This window comes from Sus scrofa, chromosome 7, assembly GCF_054392235.1.
Source record: "Sus scrofa isolate SSC_HxYL_T2T_F1_AM1 chromosome 7, Sscrofa_HxYL_maternal_Yorkshire_Landrace_v2.0, whole genome shotgun sequence".
NCBI classification, from domain to species: Eukaryota; Metazoa; Chordata; class Mammalia; order Artiodactyla; family Suidae; genus Sus; species Sus scrofa.
The window spans coordinates 129,850,892-129,868,500 of record NC_139389.1 but is presented as its reverse complement, the minus strand read 5'-3'; positions in this window follow the sequence as shown (position 1 = coordinate 129,868,500).

Below are 17,609 nucleotides of genomic sequence, written 5' to 3'. Positions count from 1 at the left end.
TACGAGTCAGGTTGTGGCTGGTAATGCGAATTGGGCTGATGTCCACAGGCTTGAAACCGCCTTCAGCAGCACAAGTGGAGGAGGGTGGGTGTCAACAATTGCCAAAATAAAAACAACAAAATAAGCTGAAGAAATAAGCCACTGGGACAGTAACAAATTCACATGGCTCTGGCTTCTAGCACTTTCAGAAAAGGCTAATGTGAGGATTAGCAGAGTGTAAAGAAAGAGGATAAATTCTGCAGTCCAAAGGATGCTGGCGCCGGCATGCGCTTAGCACGTGACTTTGGGAAACTGTCCCGAGAACGCCAGCTTCCTGAGTCCTCATCTACACCTGTGCCTTGGAGAGGCGCCCCCCCCCCAAGTCAATCGTACCTGACAGTGTTTAGCCGGTGCATGGCCCGTGGGCGCTTCTCAGTCCTCACCAGTGGGCCCCGAGCTGGTGAGCGTTCATGCCCAGAACTGTGGACACTGGCATTAGAACCACTTGGGGAGTTTTTTCAAATTAAAGGGCTCCACCTCCGCCCACTGTGCATGGGGCCCGCGCCCCTCTGACCATACTGTTGGTCCCTTGGCCATGGAGCTTCCCCTAGGACTGGGGAGACTATAAAATGGACCGTCCACACTGGGACACCCTGGATAATGAACGAGGCTGGTGGGAGGCACTAATGATTATCTTGCGACAAAAAGCAAGTGGCAGGAAAGGTCACCCTCAGTTAAGAGCCGGAAAAGAGTCGCTCTCATCTCTTCCCTCCCCTTCTGCTCTGAGGAAGCTTCTCTCTCACAGCGACTCAGTGACCCACCCCTGTCATCCCCGGCCTGTGTCAGGTCCCCCAGCCTTCCTGGTCACCTTCCTCAGAGTCCTTCCCCACTCTGTTGTGATGCTCGCTCCCATCATCTACATCCCCCGACACCCCCAACTAGGACTGTGAGCTCCTTGAGGTCAAAGATCATGTTTGGGGTCCTCGAAGCTCTGACTCAGCGCAGGTGTGGGGTCTGGTGCTCACTAACCACTTAGTGATGCAGAGATGCTGGGAGGGGGGCGGTGGCTCTCTTCACTTGGGACAGTGTCCCATGGACAGTGCCCTCCACGTTTACCAAACACACGTGGCAGAGGACTCGAGGCAAACTAAACCGTGTTCACTCCTTTCAGTAGAGTTCCAAGCCTGCACCGGCGCTGGCAGATGCCATACCCAGGCAGGGGTGTTTGGCACCGGGGACGCTGGGGTCATGACACAGTCCTGCTGGATGAGCCCAGAGTCCTACGTGGGAGACACTGGCAGGAAGTTAGGCAAAGCAAGAGGAGGCTTGGAGTGGGGTGGTAGCCATGGGGGTGATGCCTAGAAATACTCAAGATTCATTTTGAAGGTAAAACCAGCCTGACCCCTTGATGGGCTGGATGAGGGAGTTTAAGGGAGAGAAGAAGCAAGCTTGCCTTCCAGGTCTGGGGTCTGACCAGATGGATAGATGGTGGTACCAGGGGCTGAGATGGGGAAGAATTGAGATGGGACACGAGCTTGGTGGGGGGAGGGGGGCCTGGCAAGAGTTGTGGCTGTTTTTGCCCACGTTAGGTTTGAGATGGCCTATCAATCAAACAGGGATGCCAAGTAAGCAGGTTGGATTTGTGTCAGGAGTTCAGAGAATAGGTCTTACTATGTGCCAGGCCTTATCCACATGCCTGTAGAACTTGCTCTCATTGTAACTACACCTGGTTAATTTTAGCTCTCTTACTTTATTATTCCATGTTACGGTCTTCTTCCAGGCCTTGAATGGCCCCTGCTTCCTGATAGCTTTTAAATTTCACGAAGACACCACCTCCTACAGGCAGACTTCCCTGATACCCTGGGCTGAGTCATATGCTTTTTCTGGGTGGGCACACACCACACCACACTTGGCCTTTATGTCATTTATTGCATTCAATTGGAATTGTTTACTTGCCTTTTTTCCCCCCAGTTGATACCAAGTCTCTTGAGAGACTTTCTTCCTTCTCTTGTATCTTATGGGCAAACGCAGAGCATGGCACTGCAGAGATGGTGGGAGAAGGTCTGCTGGGGGAAGCTGAGTACAGCCAGCAGAGGGACGTGGGCACAGGTCGCCGCCAAGTGGAATCACTCTAAGTTAAATCGCACGTGTCAAGAACGGCCCTTGTCATGAAAAACAGGCCTGGGCCGACCAAATTTCCAATACATATGGATTACGACTTCTCCAGTCAAAGTAATTAAGAAACCATGATAAATTAGAGGTTGATAAAAGGCTCCAGTCCAAGATTTATGGCTCTTCCAGAATTCTTTCAAGTTCTCCCAAACGTACAGGGACTGGCCTGTCTCCTGGAGCTGCAACATCTGACTTCGGTTAGCACGCCCCTGCCTGGCTGGGAGGGCTCCCCCATCTGCTGAGAACCAGGCCCCTCGTTCAGTGCAGGGTCCTGGCCCTGAGAGACTGGGGCTGGCCCTGGATGAGGGGTGTTCTTAAATGCACGTCCTGCTTGTCCGCTGTCCCTTGGCTTCTTGGCCAGCTGGGCTTAGCCCACAGAATTCAGACTTTCACCTCTCATGTCTGAGGACTTTCTGAGCTTTCTCCTGAAAGGAGCACGATGATATGTGTGTGCGCATGTGTTTTGAGATGGTTAATCTATAAAACGGGCTTGTCAGTATCCATTTTACAGCAGCGCAAGGATCTGCATTGCATGTAAAGAAGGACAGCCTAGGAGGCCTCTGTGCTCCACAAATAGCATATGTAGTAAGGTTTATAAAGGGTCCTTAATAAATTCTACCCACAGTTACTGAGCATCTGCGTGTGTTGGGTGCTGTACCAGTTTCTGGGAGATCAGAGGTTCACAGAATCACCACACCCCATGCTTCAGTGTAGCTGGTATTCCACTGAGGGGTGGGGAAACCGACGGAAACTAACGACACAACTTAACTAATTCCAAGGATGGTGAGTGCCTTTGAGCACCATGAACCTGGTGGCAGAGTGGCAGAGTGACAAGTGATGATGTCACAGGCATGGGAGTCAGTCCCTTAAGGGCAGCTGGGGAACATCTGAGCAGAAGCCAAAGGACAAGTGGTGTGTGTGGGGGGGTGGCAATAGCAGACATCAGGGCAGGATGCTGCCCCTGGGAGAGGGAGGAGCCCGTGAGACCATGACATTGGGAATGATGAGAGGGAGGAAAGGAGCCAGCATGTTTACAAGCACCTATACTAATTCACTCGTTCATCCACCCACTTCTGCACTCATTCCTTAGACAAGCACGTATCAAGTCTGTTTGTCTGTGCCAGGCTCTCTGAACCGGACCTAGTTCTTGTGCTCAAGAACTTTCTCATCTCATAGAGGAAGCCCATCCAGGCAGATGTTCCCCACTTTGCTCCGTGTGGCTTTTCTGTGGTCATTGGGCTAATTTTCAGTCTTCACTGCAATTCCTTTATGTCCAGCTGCTTCTGTCTTTAAAGGCAATGCCCCAATCAACAAACCTTTCAAATACAACTGTAGATGGCAAACTCGAAACCCTCCCCAGCCTAACGTCTGACCCTCTCTGGGTGCTCTGAACAAGGCACTTATCCTACAGCCTGTGAGTAAACCACCTCCTCTTGCTTTCCAGGTCGTAATCCACCCAAAGTGCATGCGTTCAGCTCCATGTCTTTTCACCTACACAGACTCCAGATGTCTGTTTCTTCACCCAGGACTCAGGTGCTTGGTTTGACCAGCATCAGGCTTAAATGGTGAGATTTTTTTTCTCCTGAAAGCATTTAGGCAGTCACCTCATCAGATCTGTCTGACTTCATGGCTCTCTATCCATTTTGCACACCTGCCCCAGCAATGCTTTTTCTGGGTCTTTCCAGGGCTTAGAACCACTTACAGAATCTTATTCGTAAGGTCTGTAAATCCCTCCTGGTTCATATGGAAGACGGAATCACTGCTCATATTTTTTCCTTTGTTTTCAAAGATGTCTCAGGTACAGCATCTTATCAGACCCTCACTGCTTCCTTGGCATCAGAGCCAATGACCATAGGGGAGCCAACTGAATTTCCAGGAGGGTGGGGCTGCAGTAGGGAGGGGTGAAGATCTAAACTTTTGAGATGCCTGAGTGCTTTTCTGTTCTGGTGATGGCCATAGGATTTCTTCCAAATATTCTCTTAAAAAGCTCATTTAGGGAGTTCCCATTGTAGCTCATTGGGCTAAGAACTACTATCCATAAGGATGCAGGTTCAATCCCTGGCCTCGTTCAGTGGGTTAAGGATCTGGTGTTGCTGTGGCTATGGCTGTGGCCAGCAGCTGCAGCTCCGACTCAACCCCTAGCCTGGGAATTTACATATGCTGAGGGTGCAGCCCTGAAAAGACAAAACCAAAACCAAAAAATAAAATAAAATAAAACCTGCATTTTGTAGACATATATTAGCCACCCAAGGTCCTAGAATGATAGACTCAAAACTCCAAGCAAGGGCTTCAGACTCTTTGTTCAGGGCACCTTCTTCTATATGATCCTGCCTTCATCACTGTGAAGATAAGCCCAATGGCCCATGGCTTGTGTGGTGGCTTGGAGGCTGGAGGGAGCTGGTGGGTGGATGTTCTCGACCCAGGATCTCCACAACCCTTGTGGATGTTCTCGCTCCTGTTGTATTGAAGAGGGAAAGGACCACAGGCTGTTATAGAATCTGTATATTTAGAATCATGGTCAGATCCAGACCAAAAGCATATGTGTTTCATGAAGAGTCTAGTAAAATATTCTTTCGTCCTATGCATCACAACAAAGAAAGCTTAGAGACCCAACAGTCTCAAACGTTTAACAAAGAAGGAAATGAAGAAACCCACTTAAGGATTGCATTCCCAAATTCCCTTCTATTACCTGGCTGGCTGAGGCTTATATTTAAGTCACCCACCATGCTCACCCACCATGTCCTCTGTGACAGCCTCCCAGTGAGTGTTAGGTGTTCTCTTTGGGGTGACCTCAAGGCCTTGGGCGCTTATCACCCAGTAATTTAAAAGTTGGCTTAGGAGTTCCCATTGTGACCCAGCAGGAATAAACTGACTAGTATCCATGAGGATTCAGGTTTGATCCCTGGCCTTCCTCAGTGGGTTAAGGATCCAGCGTTGCCATAAGCTGTGGTGTAGCTCACAGATGTGGCTCCGAGCCCCTGTTGCTGTGGCTGTGACATAGGCTGGCAGTTGCAGCTCGGATTTGACGCCTATCCTGGGAACTTCCATATGCTGCAGGTGCAGTCCTGAAAAAGATGAATAAATAGATAAATGTTGGCTTACATGTTGGATCTCTCCAGTTAGACCCCAAATCTATTTTGGGACATAGTGTATGCAGACTTGTGGCTCCCAGGAACCCAGTTTGGCACCTGGCAATACCTAGAGACTTAGTAGAAGCTGAAAGCACATGAAATGAACTTTTAAATAAAATGGTATTTCCTACAATGAGTTCCACGACTTTTTGGGCGATGTTGGGTCAAGAAGGGAGTTTCGTATCCTAATATTTTTGGGAGTATTCAGAGGAAGAACAAGTATGGAGGCCCCTTTCTTGGGAACTTCTCAAAGCCATTATCGTCCCCATGTGCAGAGGAATCTCCTAGAGGAGCAGGGCAGGTGGCATTTCCCACTACAAATTACCTTCTGTTCAAAGGACTGACATTTGATAGAACCATCATTGGGAAATACTGCGATAGATCAGTTCCCCTGAATCCTCCCACTGCCCAAGGTTAAACAGTCAGGACCCCACTGGGAGCTGAGGATATGGTCTCAGGCAATGCTATCTAAATGATGAAAGGACTGCTGCCTTCAGGGCCAGCTATTTTGAGACACAACCTAAATTCTCCAGGTTGGGAGCTCTTTAAATGGAGGTTGGTGCCAAGGGAGTAGACCAAATCCAAGATTCATGTGAGCTGGCCTCCGGGCCAGCAGATTTGGCTTAGAGCAACTGCCTTTTAACTGGGTGCCTTTGAGAAAATCACTCAACCTCTCTGGGCTTTAATTTTCATAGAAATCAATCAAAGAGGTGTAGAAAAAAGTGAATGCCACATATCTAAGGGAGCATCAGCTTTTTATAGTTGTCAGAAAGAGTGTTCATGTTAGCTCTTTGGGCTCTTTTTTATTTTATTTTTTATTTTAATTCTCGGGATCCTGGGGTAAGTATATTGATATCCCCACTTTACAGGTAAGGAAACTAAGACATCCATTTCCTGATTTCCTCTATTTAAAGCTAGTAAAGGCACGAGCAGAGACACTGACATGGAAGATGGATTTTCCAAGTTGTCCACAGCTGTGTAATGTCACGAGTCTATATTCTGCCTGACCCCACCCTTCACTGACTCTCTATCCTCCTTGAAATTTGCCCTGCCCTCCAAGGTCTGAGGTAAGTGTTTCTAGGCAAGTCCATTCTAGAAAGCTTCCACATGGCCATGTCTTGATGAAAAGCAAATTAGCAGGGGACAGTGACAGATCATTGGCTTTTATGTTTGCTTCCTCCCACCAGCACTCTTCCAGCAGAGGGTATGGAAGCCCTTTCTCCTTCTACAGGGAGGCCCCAGATTCATGTCAGTCTCTGGGGCAGCAAGGTCTTCTTCCCATTGCTGCCATATTGCTTCATCTCTGACCCCAGGAGTCAAGTGTTTCCTTGGCAGGAGAAGAATGTCGAGCTTTAAGAATGAAAAGCTCCATCCATCATTAGGTAAGGGAATAGCTTTTTTTTGTGGCAGTTCTGCAAACCCCTGTGCAGTGCAAAGAGCCGTGAGAACCAGGGGCTTCTTTCTGGAAGCAGGGAGAATCCAGTCCCCATGAGAAACCCAAGGGCACCTCAGCCCCTTAGCCATCTCCCACCAAAAGCAGGGAAGCTTCCATCGGTGTCAACACACAGAGGACACCAAGTGCCTTGCTCGTCTCCATGCATCCTTCCATTGAAAGTGTCCTCACCACCAGGTCAGCAGCCTCTGTGATCCTGCCCCAAAGCTCAGAATATCAGAAAAGCTTCTTTTCTCAGGCTGTCCTCTGCTCAATGCCCTCTACCCTGATGCTGTGGGCCACACACCGAAAGGTGAATCCACCAGCAAGAGATGAGCTGGTTTGGAGGTGTCCACCCTCCATGCTAATGTGCCCCTCCATGTATGTCTCACGGGACATGGTCTGGCACCCCCTGGTGTCCCAGACACTGTCCTCTGAGATCCCCCCATCTTTGCTTCTGCTCCTATGTAGCACGGAAGCAAAAACCCTCCCTGAAGCCAGCACTACACTTACACTTCATTAGCCCTTGACATTGTCTTTCATTAATGCAACCTAGAGCTACATTGACATTTGGTTAGACACCCCCCTGCCTTCCAAAGAATAGTTCATAACCCTGTGCTAATTCACAGTGGCACCAGCCTGCAGTTTCTGACCGTGAAGCCCCAAGGACTGAGTCCCACAGCTGGGCTCACTAGCTGCAGAATCTTCCCTCTCTTCTTTCCGTCAACAGCCCTGCTTCCTTCTCCTCCTTCGTGCTGCTTTCTGTGGTCTCAAGACAAGACAAGCCTTTGTACTAGCCTCCCTGTGCTCCCTCTTTCCCGCGCTGGGGAAAGGATACTCAGCTGAACAGAGGGGACCATTGGAGCAACCAGGCAACAAAGGAGCAGAGTGAACACTGCTTCCTCCAGCCCTTCTCCCCTGTGCTGTGCCCTCAGCCACCTGCCAGGGCACCTACAGGGGGCCAGGCCCAGCTCCAAGCCAAAGACATGAATGATTAGCACATTTACAGTTTCCAAGACCCCATGAGTGCAACTACTATGCTTGTCTCTATATGTGAACCAGAAGCCCAGGTAAAAGCACTCGCCCATGATGTCATAGTTAAAAATGGCATTGTCCAATTTGAACCTGGTCAGTGTGGCTCAAGAACACGTGCTTTCTTCTAAGAGAAAGACTTTCAGAATCTTCTGAAGTCCCAGAGGCCTTGGTCCCTGGGCCCTGGTTCTTTCACTAGGTGGGACTCTGGAAACTTCCTTTACCTGCCTAAGGGCTCAGCTTGGCCAACCCCTTTGCAGGTGACTCTGGCCCTTCTGCCCTCCTGTGGGGCTGCTCTCCTGGCCTGGCCTGGGCCCCGGTACCCTGTCTGTAGACAAGGAAGGATCTGTCAGGCCAGTTCCATGAACTCTAACTCAGGACTTGGAGATGAGAGGCTGAGAAACAGAGGCCTCCCTCAGGACAGAAGGCTAGGCAGCCCTGGCCATCGGAGCCTGTTAGGAGCTCGTGGGCCCTGAATTCTGTCTTTGGGGGTCCAGAACTAAGAGCATAAGCCAGAGCACAATAAAATGCCATCAGGTCACTCCAGGGACCTCCATGTCATTCCTCCATCCACATGGCTCCAGCTCCAGCGTCGCCCTTCCCTCTCCTGACCTGGCCCCTCTGTCCAGGGGAGGCCAAACATTCCTTTGAGGCTAATCTCAGGAACCCAGGGCCCAGACAAAAAAGAACCACAGAAACGTGTCCAGGACCCCCCGTGGGGAATAGCGCTCAGCCTCTCAAAATTTGGATTCAAGCTGCTATCATTTCCGTACGCTCAGGTTGGAGCACAGAAAGGTGGACATGATTGAAATTTGCATTTAAATGGAAATGGTTCAAGGTAAAGGCCCAACGTTTAGAGAAATGAGAGGATCCATTTTTCTAAGAGGGAAGCCAGGTGCTATTGTGTACCATTAAGGTGTCATGGACAGAAATATGTTTAGAAATATTAGACGCGGCTGCCGCACGCAGAGCGGAGACAGGCATTTGGAATGACTCCACACTATGAAGGAACCGAAACAAACCCTGCACATTGAGCATGATTGCTCATCATGTCGCCTGCCACCGTTACCTAATTCCAGCCCTGTTCGCCCAACAGGAGACATTCTAGTAGACATCTTTGTGCTGCTTTTCCATTGTAATAAATACCAGAACTGCTTCGTCAACACACAGTTTGGCAACAGAGACGGTCTTCCATAGGATACAGACATACAGACCTTGACCTGTTTGGATGATGCCTCACTGAAAATGTCGCATGGATTTAACCCACATTATACCAACAGGGCATGGGTCATTACCATAATCCAAGAGGAAACAGAGATTAAGGTAGTGGAAAATGTTGTGTGCCCTTCTCAGTCTGGTTTCTCTTACCTTATGCCATGGTAGAAGAGACCCCGAGATTTATCCTTTATGGCAACTAAGCTTTCTTTCATTCTCATGCTCTGTGTCTGTCATAAGTCCTATGAAGCTCTGCTTCTTACCCCCCAGTCCAAGACTCTGGCTGATGGGTGGGCTGCCATATTGACAGTGTGGTCACCAAAGCAGAGGGACAAAGAGACTCAGGGGGTCCCTCACAGACAAACTAATAGTGTAGCTGGAAGTGACACCTCTTTCTTAGCTCACCACCCATTGGGCAGAACTACTTCATAGTTCCAGAAATAAGCTGACTCGGTACCCAGAAGGCAGGGACTAAGAAATATTGGGTGAGCCCCACTAATGGCTCCAGGCCACCTTCTAGTCCACACTGTCAGGTGGGGAGAAACTAGAGAGGTTGCCTGTGAGAGTGTCAGAGACAACACAGATCCCCAGACTGGACGGCAGCAAACACGAGTGCCACCTAGAAAGTTATCCTTGGAGAGGAAGAACTAGGGGAGAGGAACGAAAATAGAGCCAACAAAGAACCAAAGAAGAAACTGAATCCCAGTCACCGTGGAAGAGTTGAGTAAAGAGAAGGATTACAGGCTGGAAATGAGTTCAGTGGCTAAGACGAGATGGCTGGTAGAACAGAGGAAGGGGTGAGAGAGCAGCTGAACCTGGAGCACTTGGAATCCAAGTCCATGAACTCTTGCAGATGGAGAGCCTTTACATCCCAGAGTCCCATAGTGCTCGCTGGGTCACGGATAACGCCTTAAGGAGAAAGGCTGAGCCAGAGAGCTGTCTGCAGTTTTGAGGGAGCATCGGTTAGTTCAAACAAATAAACGAACAGATAAAACATGACACATTGCATCCAGGGTTTGGGGGCTGTTGTCAGTTGCCGGTTTCCAAAGCATTCTGTCCTTTGGCCGAGCAGGAATCACTTGCTTATCTCCTGGGTATCACCTAACCCTTTGTAAAGTGAATAATCATTCACTCATTTGTTCAACAAATATTTTTCAAGCTCTCTAAAACAAGAGCTTAGAACAGTGGCTCATGCATACCAGGTATTTCATTTAACAAATGTTTGTTGAAGGGCTTAACGAGTGACTCCCAACTCTGAGCCAAGTGCCATAGGCCATGCAGGGAGAAGAGCGAGACTGACATCAGACACCATCTAAGCTCCTGCCACGCCCGCACACCCGCCCAGGTCACAAAGAATCAAATGACAGTGGCATCGTGGCATGAAAATGGTCAACTCCACCTCTCTTATGCCAGGTTCTTCTAAGTGCCCTACCTGTAGGAGTGGATTCAATCCCCCAAACAGCCCTACAAGTTAAGTGAGATACACTCCCACTATACAGATGAGGAAACTGAGTATAGCAGGTCTTAACTGTCTTGCTCAAGCAGAGATACCAGGATATAAACCAAGGTACCTGGCTTTGGAAACCATAACGATGAGAAAAACATTATAGAGGAACAGAAGAGGAAGCCATTGTTTGTGGAGACACTGAGAGGTGATGCATTATCTGGGAAAATCTCTAACTAGAGAGTTATTCCATCTGGGCATTGAGGGATGAGTAGGAATTACCAAGAGGGAAAAGGACGGTCCAGGGAGACTGGACCTGGAAGACCCAGGAGGTCCTTTCACACTGGGCAGTAAGTCCTTAAGGGCACAGCCCATTTCTATTCATCTGTGCCCCTGCTTCCAATAGAGGCCATGATTCACACACAAGCATATTTTATTGAGCCTAAGATACTCAGCTGTAAGATGAAACAGTATCATACAGGCCACTAAGAAAAGTGGAAGAAAAAAAAAAAGAGAGGATATTGACGATAAAACAGTGGCACCATGCTTTCTTCTTACTTAGAGATCTTATTTTGGACTTAAGTAGACAGATTTTTTTATCATAAATCACTGTTGTGATAGGAGAGAAATATGGTTATAGTCATCTTAAAACTTGTTCACAGATTGCAGCTTCCCTGAATCACTTTTTCAGTTAGAGTCTGTGGTTTTCTTTTTCCATACAGTATTATTTTCTCTGCTGTCAAGAGAGTTAGTGACACAGCATTTCTTTAAAGAATTATGGTCATTGGTACTGGGCTGTTAAGTTGGCTTTGCAAGTATGTGAAACTAGCTGATTTCTTACTCCTTGGGAATGTTGCTAGGTTTACCACCTTCCCACAACCCTTTGAGTCCTAGAGGTTGAAAAAGGTGCTAGAGGAGTTTCTGCCCTGGCACAGTGGGTTAAGAATCTGACCACAGCGGCTTGGGTTGTTGCAGAGGTGTGGATGTGATCCCTGGCCAGGAGCAGCGGGTTAAAGAATCTGGTGCTGCCACAACTACAGCTTAGGTTACAGCTGTGGGATATGATTCAGTCCCTGGCCCAGGGACTTCTATATACTGAGAGCTCAGCCATAAAAATAAAATAAAAAGGTGCTCTACCATCATCACCTGGTTACCGTTATCTCTGCAGCTCTGCAAAGCTTGTAGCACTCTGACAAGTACCCATGTGCGGGCGGGGATGGGGCCATGACTGCTCTTGGTATTGAGTGATCATGGGTACCCGCTATGGGATTTAAAGGTGCATCCCAATTTCAGAGATGCTTACATATGCTTCTTAAAATGCTTAAAGATATGGGCCTCAGAAACTTCTGTTGCATAAATGGATGAATGAGCGTTTGAAAGACCCTAAATGTTAGAAAAAGTCAATTTCAATTTTATCCTAAAAATCATAGACAGTCACTAAGGTTTTGCCCTTGGGTTATGTGGGGTGGTAGGATCTGACCTTGTTTTTTGTTTGTTTGTTTTTTGCTTTTTAGGGCCACACTCACAGCATATGGAAGCTCCTAGGCTAGGGGTCAAATCAGAGCTACAGTTGCAAGCCTACTCCACAGCTCACGGCAACGCCAGATCCCTGACCCACTGAGCAAGGCGGGTCGAACCGGCATCCTCATGGATACTAGTAGGATTCATTTCCACTGTGCCACGATGGGAACTCCTGATCTTGATTTGTAAACCAAGAGTTACTGAAAAGAAAATCCTCGACACTTAGGAATTCCATTACCTGAAATAATTAGGGCTTTTTACATAAAACTGGATGGAGTTTAGCTGAGCTGATACTGTGGGTCTTTCCCGAATTGAGAAGAAACCTGTGGGACAGACTGCTGGGCCAGAGCGCTGGCGGGAATGATTTGCATGCTGGCCCCCTAGGAGGTGGAGGGTGGGGGGGTGCAAGGTCTGGTGAGATTCACCCTCCAGGTCCCTTCAAGCCCTTATTCCATCAGCAGTGCTGGATGTCACCTGTGTCTCCAGACCAAATGGAGCTGGGACTACACGCGGACTCCTGGGAGATATCCAAGGGCTGTCTGAAAAATTCTCAGGACTTTCCAAGGCTGTTTAAAACATTACAAACTTTATCTTTATGGATGGAGTAAGCATGGCCTCATTTGCCAAATCCTGATGCAAAGAGCAGCTCTAGAAGAATCTCTCAATGTCGGAATGGGACGATCTCAAAGCAGAAGATGTAATGTGGTACCATATATGAGTTTGAGAAAACTTAGGCTAATTCATGGTTAATGGTACCGTTAGCCAACATTATTGGGCATTAGTCATGGACCATTAGTACGCTTACTCCCCAACCTTGTCTCTTTTTAACATGAAGTACAGATGATTGACAACATTTTCAGGTGTACAGCAAATGATTCAATTATATACACACAAACATATATATATAAAATACTAACTATAAATATATATGTATGAAATATATATGTATAAGAATATATATACATTCTTTCCCAGGTTTTGTTCTATTAAAGGTTATGAAAAGATACTGAACATAGTTCCCTGTGCCATACAGTAGGTCTTTGTTGTTCTTATGAAACAGATACAATTACTGTTTTATTTCACAGATGAGGAAACCGAGGCACAGAGAGATTAGGAAGTGGTGGGGTCTTGGTTGGAGGCCAGATGATTTGACTCATGGGTTTCAGATCTGTGCCTTTACAGGACACTTTCCACATTCCCATCTCAGACCCACCTGCCCCAGTGGGTTCTGGATGCAGGGCTCATCAGCTCTTTGCCCTCTGGCAAGTTAGCTAACTTCTTTGAGCCTCAGTTTCCTCATTTGCAAAGTGGTGGTTGAATTAATACCCACCCCGCTTCACTGATACAAGGGTTAAGGAGTTGATAATGTGTACAGAACAGAGCGTGCCTGGCTTAGACTAAGTGCTCAATAAGATAATTTACTATTTCTATTATTATGAGCCCACCGCTCCTTCTAATAACTGATTCTAGTTAACAAAACAGTTTTAACAGTTAACTAGGGCTGCCTGCATCTTCCCCCTTGTAAACTCTTTATCTCCGCAGGAGTTGATGTTGCCTCTCACAATACCAAGAGTGAGAGTGCTCTCACAATTCAGACTATATATTCTCTGAATCACTTCTTTAGCCATGAACCTGACCACCTTGCACCAGGTATTAAGATATCATTTTGCTCTGTGGTTGGCAGACTACCAGGGACAGGCCAGATCTGGTCATTGTCTGTGTTTGTGTGGTTGTGGAGTCCAGAGTGATTTCTATATATTTGAATGATTGAAAAAAAAAGTTGAAAGAAGAAGAGTGTCTTAGGACACGAGAATTACGTCAAATTCCATCTGTCTCCATAAGTAAAGTTTTACTGGAACCTGGTTACTCCTGTTTGTTTGCCTGTTTGTCTCTGACTGTATCTGCCCTACCGCAACAGCGTGGAGTAGGTTGAGAGAGACCATGTGACCTGCAAAGCCTAATATATCTGCTATCCAGTCTTTCATAGAGAAAGCTTACTGACCTTTGTCTTGGTCATCTGTAGCAAAGCCAGCCGTGGAACCCACTCTTCCTCTCTTTACTGCAGAACATGCCTCTTCAACCCTGTCCTCTGTCCCCCATGCCCCTGGTGATTTCACTGCACAGCACCCTGGACCTAGAAAGTCCTCATTTGTGTGTCTTTGCAGGCTAATCTGAAGTAAGAACTAGAAAAACAACCCTCTGGCTGGAAAGGCTGCTGGGTGCCACCCTCTTGTATTCTTGTAGCAACTATGTGTCTTATGTCTTTGCTAGCAGCCCTGCTAACCAAGTTCCAAGCATTGCTTGTCAGTTTCGCTTTTGTAATCTTGCTTTCTCAGCTCCTTAGGCAGGAACTCTGTCTGCTTGGGGAAGGGGGAGGGCCAGGACTGCTTGCACAGGAAAACCTTGAGACCCAGACATCTGTATTATATAAGTTACCCAGAACAAAGACCGGGTGCTCAGACTCTGGTGGTGACTCCTCTGAGCCCTCACTGGTGCTGAATAAACCTTGCTATTCTGCATCTCCGAGTGCCATGCTGTTTGTCTCTTTCCGCTGCCATGGTTTCTGCAACAAACCTAAAGCCCACATTTTGCACTTGCCTTATTTTTACTTTGGAACATAGTTTTGTATCCCTTCACATTTAGTTTGCTTGATCGATTCATTGATTTATGTATTATTTGGTGCCTGATTCAGTCTAGGATTCATCATGGGGCCCTTGATCTCAGTCATGACATTCTACCAGCCTGTTTCCATAAAAGTTACTTAGGTGGATCACATTCTCCAAACCTGGGTGCTGGCTTCTTTCTTGTCACCAGCTTTGTGGGGAGCAACCTGATCCTAGACTGAACACTGCAAAAGGATTCTGGCAAGACATTCAGACAGCCCCTAACTCCTTTCCCTGAATTTCTCCCCTCCCACCCCCTTAGGGATGTATTTAAGTACTTGGGGCAGGTTTGCAAATATTCAAATGGGTGCTCAGTTGGGGGGGGGGAGGTCCTATAAGAGAGAATTCACCAGGATAATGCATTCATTGCCTCCCTTGCCCTACCCACCTTGTAAGTTTCATGTCTCTTTCAAAATACTGTCAGTGTCATTCCTCCCACACAAGAAAAGTAGCCCATGTCACATGTAGAATATGCCCATTAAAGATTTCTCTAACGTCCACCTACTGAAATGGGAGGTTTGGGGGGGGGGGGGTTGTTTGTTTTTTTTACTTGGAAAGACTTCAATGGGTTGTACTGCTGGGGACCAAAAATAAGATTTTAATTGAAATACAGATAAGATAGGAGCCTTTAATTTACCTTCTCCCTAAGCAACAGGACTTTTCCTGGCTGCATCTGATAGATGGCTTTTTCTCCTTCTTTCTTTTTCAGCCTAGGCTAGAGCAAAATTATCTTATCTTCAGATGAAATATTTTAGGGATTTGGGGATTTTGTGTGCCTCAGGACAAAGGACAGTGTTTGTGAAAAGATCACTGTCCTCTTTTGGAGGCAAACTCCATCCTCATTGAAATTCTGATGTTAGAAAAGTCTGCCATCTCATTACCACCCCGCACGCCACGCATTTTATGCGCTCTTAGAGGTGGGCACCAGAGTATTAGGGGCAAGAGAGAGAAAGGAACACATGGAGATTCCCCCTGCAATCCTGTCAGATGAGACGTTTTTCTCCACCAACAAAAGAGTTTGCACAAAGTGTGCTGCTATAAAAGTGAATCATGATCTTCTTACTGGGGGCTCCAAGGGACAATGCCTTCTGGACCGGGTGTCCTCACTTTCAGAGGAAATAACACGGGTTCTTTTTCTCAGCCCCCTCTCCACGTGCACACCGGGGACCTCCCCCCACCAGTGGCCCAGCCCCACCATCTCCACCCTCCCCAGATCTGACTGAACAGCAGGGATTGATGGAGAAGGGCACATAAACCGCACGACAGACTTCCAAGGCCAAAGATAATTGAATTACCTGGTTGTCTGCAGTGGTGAACACAAGTCATAGAAACAGGATGAATAGTTTGTTTTTACTGCATTTCTGGCTGCAGTTCCAGCTTTTAGTTTCCATGCCTGCACCAAATGGCTACAACTCCACTGTATCGGCCATTTCTGGCCCATAATGTTCCCTCAAGCGCCACTTGAAATGCGGCTTTGAAATCACCCTTGCATTGCGCAGATACTAGATGGTAGTTGGTGGCGTCCCTGTGTGATGCAATTTTACAGAATATTTGACATGATTGCATGAATTATGCAACTTTATTAGTTTTAAATTAGGTCTGATGGCAAGTAATATTTGTTAATAAGCTGTGTACTTATTTTTCTCTTTCGTCCTTGCTGGTCAGATGATTTCCCCCTATTTTTTATTTGGCATTTCCAATTTTCACCTCTCTGGCTGCTGTGCAGATTCCTTGTACAGAACTTCCATACCAGGAACGTCGTTGGCCTTTAATGTAGTAGAGCAGTCATTGCGTAGATGAGAAAGCACAGTGGAGGAAAACATAGCATTTTGGAAAAGGCACACGAATTCGTTTCAGAGCTGAGTGAGACTTGAGTCCTAGCTCTTGAGAAGGCACTAAGATTCTTCACTACCTAACTTCCAAGATGGCAGACGGAATGCTTTTCTAAAGGGCTGACGTGCGGTTGGAGTTACCTAATGCTCATGCAAACACTTACTTGGCACAGACTCCAACACAGGTGACCCACTGACACATGAATTCATTTCTTTTTCCTGTTTTTAATGGCTGGATGGAGTAGAAATTATGCCATTTCAAAAAAAAATTCAAATTTAAAAAAATTTTAATGGAATGAAATAATGCTATTTGCAGCAACATGGATGGACCTAGAGGTGGTCATACGAGTGAAGTTAGTAAAAGACAAACTTCATAGGATATCACTTATATGTGGAATCTTAAAAGGGGATACAGATAAACCTATTTGCAGAATAGAAACAGATTCACAGACATTGAAAGCAAACTTATGGTTACCAAAGGGGACAGGTATGTGGTGGGGGGGATGGCCTGGGGGGGTGGCATTAGCATATGCGCAGTATTGTACATGAAATGATTGGCCGGAAGTGACCTGTTGTATAGCACAGGGAAATATACCCAATATTCAGTGATAACCTTTATGGGAAAAGAATCTGAAAAAGAGTGGATGTATGGGCTCAGTAGTTAATGAACCTGACTAGTATCCATGAGGACAGGGATTCAATCCCTGGCTTTGCTCAGTGGGTTAAGAATCTGGTGTTGCCACGAGCTGTGGCGTAGGTCGCAGACGTGGCTCGGATCCTGTGTTGCTGTGGTGTAGGCCGGCAGCTACAGCTCCGATTGGCCCCCTAGCCTAGGAACCCCATATGCCTCAGGTTCAGCCCTAAAAAGACAAGAAAAAAAAAAAGAATGGGTGTGTGTACATAGATAACTGAATCACTTTGCTGTACAGTAGAAATTATCACAACAATGTAAATCAACCGTACTTCAATAAAACTTTAAAAAATGAAAAATAAATTACACCATTTCTCTCTCTCGCTCTCTTTTTTTTTTTTTTTGTCTTTTTGCCTTTTCTAGGGCCACTTCCGCAGCATATGGAGGTTCCCAGGCTAGGGGTCTAATCGGAGCTGTAGCCGCCGGCCTACACCAGAGCCACAGCAACGCAGGATCTGAGCCCGTCTGCGACCTACACCACAGCTCACGGCAATGCC